Here is a 7,500-nt window from a genome sequence, read left to right as displayed (position 1 = left end):
ACCGGCTGGCTCTAAACAGTCGAGAAAAATGGCTGACACGAACTCTATTTCCATCACCGCCCTTATGAAATACTTCTCCAATGAGCATAAAAGTGTCTCGCGAGGTGAAAATCATCATCAGTCAGGTCATGTTTTGACTTTCACTTACTCAGATGGCTTGATGTTCGGCAAAGTTCAAGCCAGCATGAAGAATAAAGAGTATTCTGTGAAGGTAAGTCATTTCGTCTTCTCATTCTCACTCTCAAAATCTCACATCTCCGTAAAACTACTGTTGGACAATAATCAGTTTACTTTGAGTTTAGGTAGATTTAGTATATCCAATGGAAAGATTTAACTGTTTACGTTCGATTTTAGTTAGGGAGAGAGAGAGAGAGAGTCATTGAATTATTGTGTTTTTATCTTATGGACCACGGACTTTGAGTCTTTGAGGTCTTAGTCTTGCTTCGCTAATTTTCGTTGCTATTGACTATAGTCTACTACATACTATTTAGTATCGTGTTGTAACCTTTATTATAATACTCATATGAGCATCACAATCACCAATCACGCTAGACATTTTATCATACTTCATGTGGGGCAGCGTGGATCAGCGGTACGGTTTTTGCTTCTTACCCGAAAGGTACCGAGTTCGTTCACCCGCCGCTGCGCTGTGTGGCCTTGAGCAAGTCACCTCGCCCTAGCTCAATTTGTGGCGCTGCACCGCGGTTATTCCAGTCTTCCCTGGGAATAGACCCTAGAGATAAATTTCCTCTATGGGATGAATAAAGGATTTATTTAGACCAGTGTTAGTCACGGTAAACTAAATTTCCTATTGGGTTAAGGTGTAATGTAAATGTTGCTGCTTGAAACTCGAAGAAATCAATAACATTGTGAAATTGAATGTGAACTTCAATTTAATATACGAAAACAGATAAAATGGACGTTTCGGGTTTCCCCCTTATCAACAAAGCAAGATGAATGAAAGAATCACTTAATTTGTTTTTTTAATTGAGTTTTTATACAGCGTAATATCCACTAAATGTGCTCAAAGTGCTTTACAAGGGGTCCCTGGCCAACAGCAACATTTAACATGTAAGACGGGACATGATGCCTGTTGGGCGATATTACAATTTTTTCGGACAGAGACAACGCTGTTAACGGCCAGGTACTCATTTGACACCTGAGTACGGTGAGAGATTGTGAGTAAAGAGCCTTCTCCAAGGACTCAACTATGCGCCGAGCGAGGCCCAAACCCAGGACCTTCTGATCTGAAAGCGAGTGTCATACCACAAGACCACAACAGACGTTTTATTAGTTTGTTTGTTTGTTGCCTATTGAGCATGGTCGCAGCTCTAAATTTGAATCTTTTATTCTTTTACTTCCACAGATCTATCTTGATGATGCCTTGGGTTGATTCAGTCCAAAACTAATTTGTGTGGTTTTATTTAACAATGTTAATGACATTGAACATACATTGATACAACAATGCCATAATTTGTCATGTTTATCATGTAAAATCATGTATGGACCTACAAAACCATTATTTTGAATGGTGATTTGATGATGATGAACAAAATATGTGTTGTACAAAATAAATGGCAAAGCTAACAAAATGCAGTCTCCTTAATAAGAGGAGACTGGGGATTGACAAGTGCTGCAACAAATTGAAAAATAATATCAGATGTTTCTCTTAACATGGTTGGAATATATGAGAGGATGTTAACATTTTCAGTCTTTCATTAGCCCTCTCAACATGAACTCTACATGAAGCAATTTCTTTTGTTAATAAAATCTCATTTTCAGTAAATTTATTATGTAAAAAGGAAGGGATATTTACAGTTACTCCTTGAGGTAAAATATCTTGAATCAGGATGGGGTTTTACCTTTATTACCTTTATCTGCTAAAATTAAATCTCCAGGGCTTAAAATTAAAAGTTTTAGTAATCCACAATTTTGTACAATGACCTTATCCGAGACAGACCCTGGATACAGTTTAGAAATAAAATTTATCACACCATTTGGACTCAGACCAACAAGAGCTTTAACAGAATTCATGGACCTATAAGAAGAATAAATTAACCGCTGTTTATCAATTTCTTTAGGAATAGCAATTTGGTCATCTGTACAATCAATGATCATTCTGCAGTTTGGAAATCTTTAAAATGATGATGGAGCTGATAGTTTATTTTTATGTCTAGAAGGGCATGTAACCTTCATAACATTTTCAAAGAGAAGCTTATGGCTTATGTAAAACATGAATAAAAGTTTGTATAATATTTGTTATAGTACTTTCACTAACGCTAAACAATTGTGAAATATGAAGGTTAGCGTAGTTCTGTCTAAGTTTCATTTTGGTCTTTTAATGCAACTGTCTCTTCAGGGACGGCTGGTAATAATGGGCAGGGTGGGCAAATACCAGCCTGTTTTTTCAAGTTATATGCTGTATTACCAGGTCCGAAATAATCTAATTTAAATTAGATAATTTCAAAAGGTAGTAGTTAAACTTGATACTTCGTACTGAAATCAATTTGTGTGTATTTTTGATAGATTGAGAATCACCATGCACCCCGTAATACATAAACCAGGATACGCTCCTGTTCTTTTTTTTATCAACCCCCCCCCCCCCCCCCCCCCCCCCCCCTCCCCAACCACTCCACTCCGCCCACATCGTCATCCCATCGTCACGTCGCCTGACGCTGAACTCCGAGTTTGCTGTCTGGCCTCTCTAGTACTAGGTCGGGCTAATTCAAATGAGCCCACCTTATAAACTAAATGCAGATTTTGGCAAACGTACTTTTTCTAATTTATTGCCTTACTTGTGCTGGTACCATTAATGTAATGACATTGGGAAGATTCCAGTATTGAATTTAATTTATTAATTTACTAATATATCAATTTAGTATTAACTTGTGTTGTTTTTATATATTTGTTTAACCATTTAAATTTATTTTTTTCTCGTTTTCCTTAGTGCTTCTCAAAACTCATTTATTTAAATTGTTTTCTTATTTGATTTTTTTTTTTTTTTTTTTTTAACAAATTAATTTGTTCTTTTTTTTTTTCTTCAAATTCTTAAAGTAATTACCGCTGTATTTTTATTGCCATACTAAATATTTTTGCAAAACAATGTAATTTTCTATTGCATTTCCTCTAATAAAACAAAACACTTTTATTCAAAGGTCACGACTAAATAAATATATAAAATACAACCACCATTTTGGTTTTCTCAACAATTGAATTAGTATACGAGAAATACTCTTCTGAGTAAGGAGATAGTTGAATTCTAAGAGGAAATAGATACGTTTAAAGGTAGGGTGGGCAGATTCCGTACTTGCCCGTCCTAAAGCTAATACATACATAAGATAGTTCGTGATGAAGAGGCGGGAAGCTAGGGGTTGGTTGGGTAAGGAGTAAAGATAACACGGTCGTTATTGTTATCGTCTAACGAATGCATGAGGAGAGATTAGTAGCAATATTTTGTCTTAATTGTATTGTATGAATTATTGGCGAAAGCCTAAGATTAAATAAACTTTGTTTTTGTTTGTCTTATGGCTAGCACTATTCAGTATCTGATACTGAATAGTGGTTTTGCACTATTCAGTATCTGATACTGAATAGTGGTTTTGCACTATTCAGTATCAGATACTGAATAGCGGTTTTGCACTATTCAGTATCTGATACTGAATAGTGGTTTTGTACTATTCAGTATCTGACACTGAAATGTGGTTTTGCACTATAGTACGGTGGGTTTTTTTACGAAACCTGACAAAGTTATGGGAAGAGGGCAGCTATGGGAGTGAATATGGGACTCAGAGAAGTGTACACCAATGGGGAGTGAACCTGGGACTGGGTTTGGCGGGTTTCCAAATAAAAAGCAATTACTTTTTTACGAAACACGACGACACCTGGCAATATCCGACAAAGTTATGAGAGGTAGGCAGCAGCGTGTGTGTGTGTGTGTGTGTGTGTGTGTGTGTGTGTGTGTGTGTGTAGGGGGGGGGGGGAGGAGAGGATGAACCTGAGATTCAGGAATAATAATAATAATAATAATAATAATAATAATAATAATAATAATAATAATATAATAATAATAATAATAATAATAATAATAATAATAATAATAATAATAATAATAATAATAATAATAATAATAATAATAATAATAATAATAATAATAGATCTTTATTGTCCATAAATATGGCAATTTGTCATTTAGTTACACTTGTAACCCATAGATACTCTCACTGTACTCATGTGTAAAATAATTACATGGCCGTTAACAGCATTGTCTCTATCGGGAAAGTGTAATATGAGTCCCATATTCACTCCCACAGCTGCCCTCTTCCCATAACTTTGTCAGGTTTCGGAAAAAAAAACACCGTATTATAGTGCAAAACCACTATTCAGTGTCAGATACTGAATAGTGCTAGCCTATGGGAAGTGTACACCAGTGGGGAGTGAACCTGGGACTCTGGGTTTTGTAAAAAAGCAATAACAATATGGGGGGGGGGGGGATTACATTTTTACGAAACCCGACAATATGCGGCAAAGTTGTGGAAAGTAGGCAAAGCGTGGGGAGTGAACTGGGACTCAATGAAGTGTACACCAGTGGGGAGTGTACCTGAGACTATGGTTTTCGGCGGGCTTCAGCTAGTTTCATGTAAAAGCAATTATTTTTTTACGAAACCCGACGAAATCTGGCAATATCCGAGAAAGTTATGGATAGTAGGCAACAGTGCTGGGGAGTGAACCTGAGATTCGGGGAAGTGTACACTAGTGGGGAGTGAACCTGGGACTGGGTTTCGGCGGGTTTTGAAAAAAAAAGCAATTACTTTTTGTTTACAAAATGCACCAAATCCCAACAAAATGGGGCAAAGTTATGGAAAGTAGGCAAATAATGGGGAGTGAACCTGAGACTAAGGGAAGTGTACACCAGTAGGGAGTGAACCTGAGACTATGGTTTTCGGCGAGTTTCAGCGAGTTTCACATAAAAGCATTTACTTTTTTACGAAACCCGGCAATATCCGACAAAGTTATGGGAAGTAGGCAACAGTGGGGAGTGAACCTGAGACTCAGGGAAGTGTACACCAGTGGGGAGTAAACCTGAGACTTTGATTTTCGGCGGGTTTCAGGGAGTTTCACATAAAAGCAATTACTTTTTTACGAAACCAGGCAATATCCGACAAAGTTATGGGAAGTAGGCAACAGTGGGGAGTGAACCTGAGACTAAGGGAAGTGTACACCAGTGAGGAGTGAACCTGAGACTATGATTTTCGGCGGGTTTCAGCTAGTTTCACATAAAAGCAATTACTTTTTTACGAAACACCGGCAATATCCGACAAAGTTGTGGGAAGTAGGCAACAGTGGGGAGTGAACCTGAGACTAAGGGAAGTGTACACCAGTGGGGAGTGAACCTGAGACTATGGTTTTCGACGGGTTTCAGCGAGTTTCACATAAAAGCAATTACTTTTTTTAGAAACCCGGCAATATCCGACAAAGTTATGGGAAGTAGGCAACAGTGGGGAGTGAACCTGAGATTCACGGAAGTGTACACCAGTGGGGAGTGAACCTGAGACTCTGGTTTTTGGCGGGTTTCAGCGAGTTTCACATAAAAGCAATTAATTTTTTACGAAATCCAACGAAACCTGGCAATATCCGACAAAGTTATTGAAGTAGGCAACAGTGGGGGGTGATCTTGAGATTCAGGGAAGTACACTTGTGGGGAGTGAACCTGGGACTCTGGATTTTGTAAAAAAGCAATACCAAGGGGGAGGGGGAATTACTTTTTACGAAACCGCCACAACCCGACAAGGTTATGGGAAGTAGGCAGCAGTGGGGATTGAATCTGGGATTTGGACACCGATGAGGATTGAACCTGGGACTGCGAGAGGCTGATACCAGTGAACAGTGAGCTCAGAATGTACTTTTATTTCGAAACCTACTGAAATTGTCAAAAGTTATGGGAAGGGGGTACCATTGGGCAATGAACCGGGATTCAGGAAAGTGCACACCGGTTGGGAGTGAACCTGGGACTGTGAGAAGAGGATATCAGTGGAAATGAACCTGGGACTATGGAAGATAGATACTAGTGGGAAATGAAGCCGGACTATGGGAGTTGGGTATCAGACGAGAATGAAGCAATTACTTTTTTACAAAAACCCACCGAAAAACCATAGACTTAGGTTTACTCCCAATAGTCTACACTTCCCTGAGTCTCGGGTTCACTCCCCCACTGTTCCCTACTTTCTTTCCATAACTTTGTGGGATATTGTCGGGTTTCATAAAAAAAGTAATTGCTTTTTTTTACGAAACCCAGTCCCAGGTTCACTCCCCAATGGTGTACACTTCCCTGAGTCCCAGGTTCACTCCCCACTGCTACCTACTTCCCATAACTTTGTCGGGGTTCGGCGTGTTTTGGCAGGTTTCGTAAAAAAAGATACACCCCTAAAAATACCACCTGTATTCAGAAAATAGATGTCAATTGTAGTCTAATATTAGGTACGGAAAACCCAAATTTAGATTATATAATTGTTGTCTTTAAGTTGCATTCAATAGGTAGAACTTTTTTTCCTGATTAAAATGGTATAAAAATTATTAAAATTGGTTAAAAATTTAAAAAGATATGTTATTCGAAATTTGTAGAAAATCGCCCAAATTTGGGCTGCTTTGAAAGCAACCTTTTGTCCGTTTTCAAAATGCCGTATTTTCATAAATATTCAAGCCAGACCTCTGTAACTTTCTAACAATACACATCTTTTTATAAACAATATGTGTATTTTTTTCCTGAGCTCAACTCTAAGTAAAAAAGAAATAATTTCCCCCAAAGTAGCTGACAAAGCCAAAATTGTCAATTTCAACACGAAGTTATGAAATATCAGCGATTGTGCCCCTTGCCTGAGCCGGCGTATGAGTGAAGTGAATACGGCAAATTTGTAGTTGTAGTTTCGTTTTCAGTTGGCTGGTGACCGCAAAGCTATAAATCTTGCTTTCGTATACATCATTTTAAAGCTGAGATTTTAAACTTTCTTTTGATACCAGAATCGTCCAAATTTTCAAATTTTTCTTAATTTTTTTATCAAATTAAAGTTTTTAACTTGAAACTTCAAACTTTGAAAAAGATCATAAAAATGCGAATCTGGTATCGAATGAAAGCTTGTTCAATTTTCTTTCTGATGCAGCCATTGGCGTTACTATTAATAGCGCTGACGCGAACAGCCGAGCGGAGAGAAAAGATGACCGTCAGTTACGGTGTTCGAGTAGCGGAGCGCCGGTTCAAAAATCGGAGTTTAACCCTCTTTCTTCAACTCAAAGCCATAAAATAACGGCAAATCCTATGAAAAAAGCATAAACATTTTTTAAAAGATGAAGATTTGAGATTTAATCTGATATCAAACACGTTTTATTTGACGGACTGAAAATGAGAAAAAGAGAGTGACGATTTGAGTTGAAATTCTCGGTTTGCCAATAAAGCCATGACTCGATAAGAGGGTTTGCCGTACCTACTAATATTCAGTATATCTATTT

The 7,500-nt window shown here is 37.9% G+C and overlaps 1 long non-coding RNA gene across 1 annotated transcript in view; it reads left to right on the top strand.

The window, feature by feature from the left end:
* LOC144971316 (uncharacterized) overlaps window positions 1-2,351 on the top strand; it is a 2,392-nt gene extending 41 nt beyond the window's left edge. Inside the window, exons 1-2 of the long non-coding RNA XR_013645114.1 lie at window positions 1-211; window positions 1,367-2,351. The exon at window positions 1-211 is cut by the window's left edge and continues 41 nt beyond it. This is a non-coding gene — a long non-coding RNA (uncharacterized LOC144971316). The remainder of the gene's footprint in view (window positions 212-1,366) is intronic.
* Window positions 2,352-7,500: the final 5,149 nt, after the last annotated feature.

The sequence above is a fragment of the Berghia stephanieae genome, chromosome 4 (genome assembly GCF_034508935.2).
Source record: "Berghia stephanieae isolate SIO BIC M18660-M18661 chromosome 4, UCSD_Bste_1.3, whole genome shotgun sequence".
In the NCBI taxonomy this organism is placed as follows: Eukaryota; Metazoa; Mollusca; class Gastropoda; order Nudibranchia; family Aeolidiidae; genus Berghia; species Berghia stephanieae.
The sequence above is the reverse complement of the archived record's forward strand: the minus strand, read 5'-3'. Positions and strand labels throughout refer to the sequence as shown.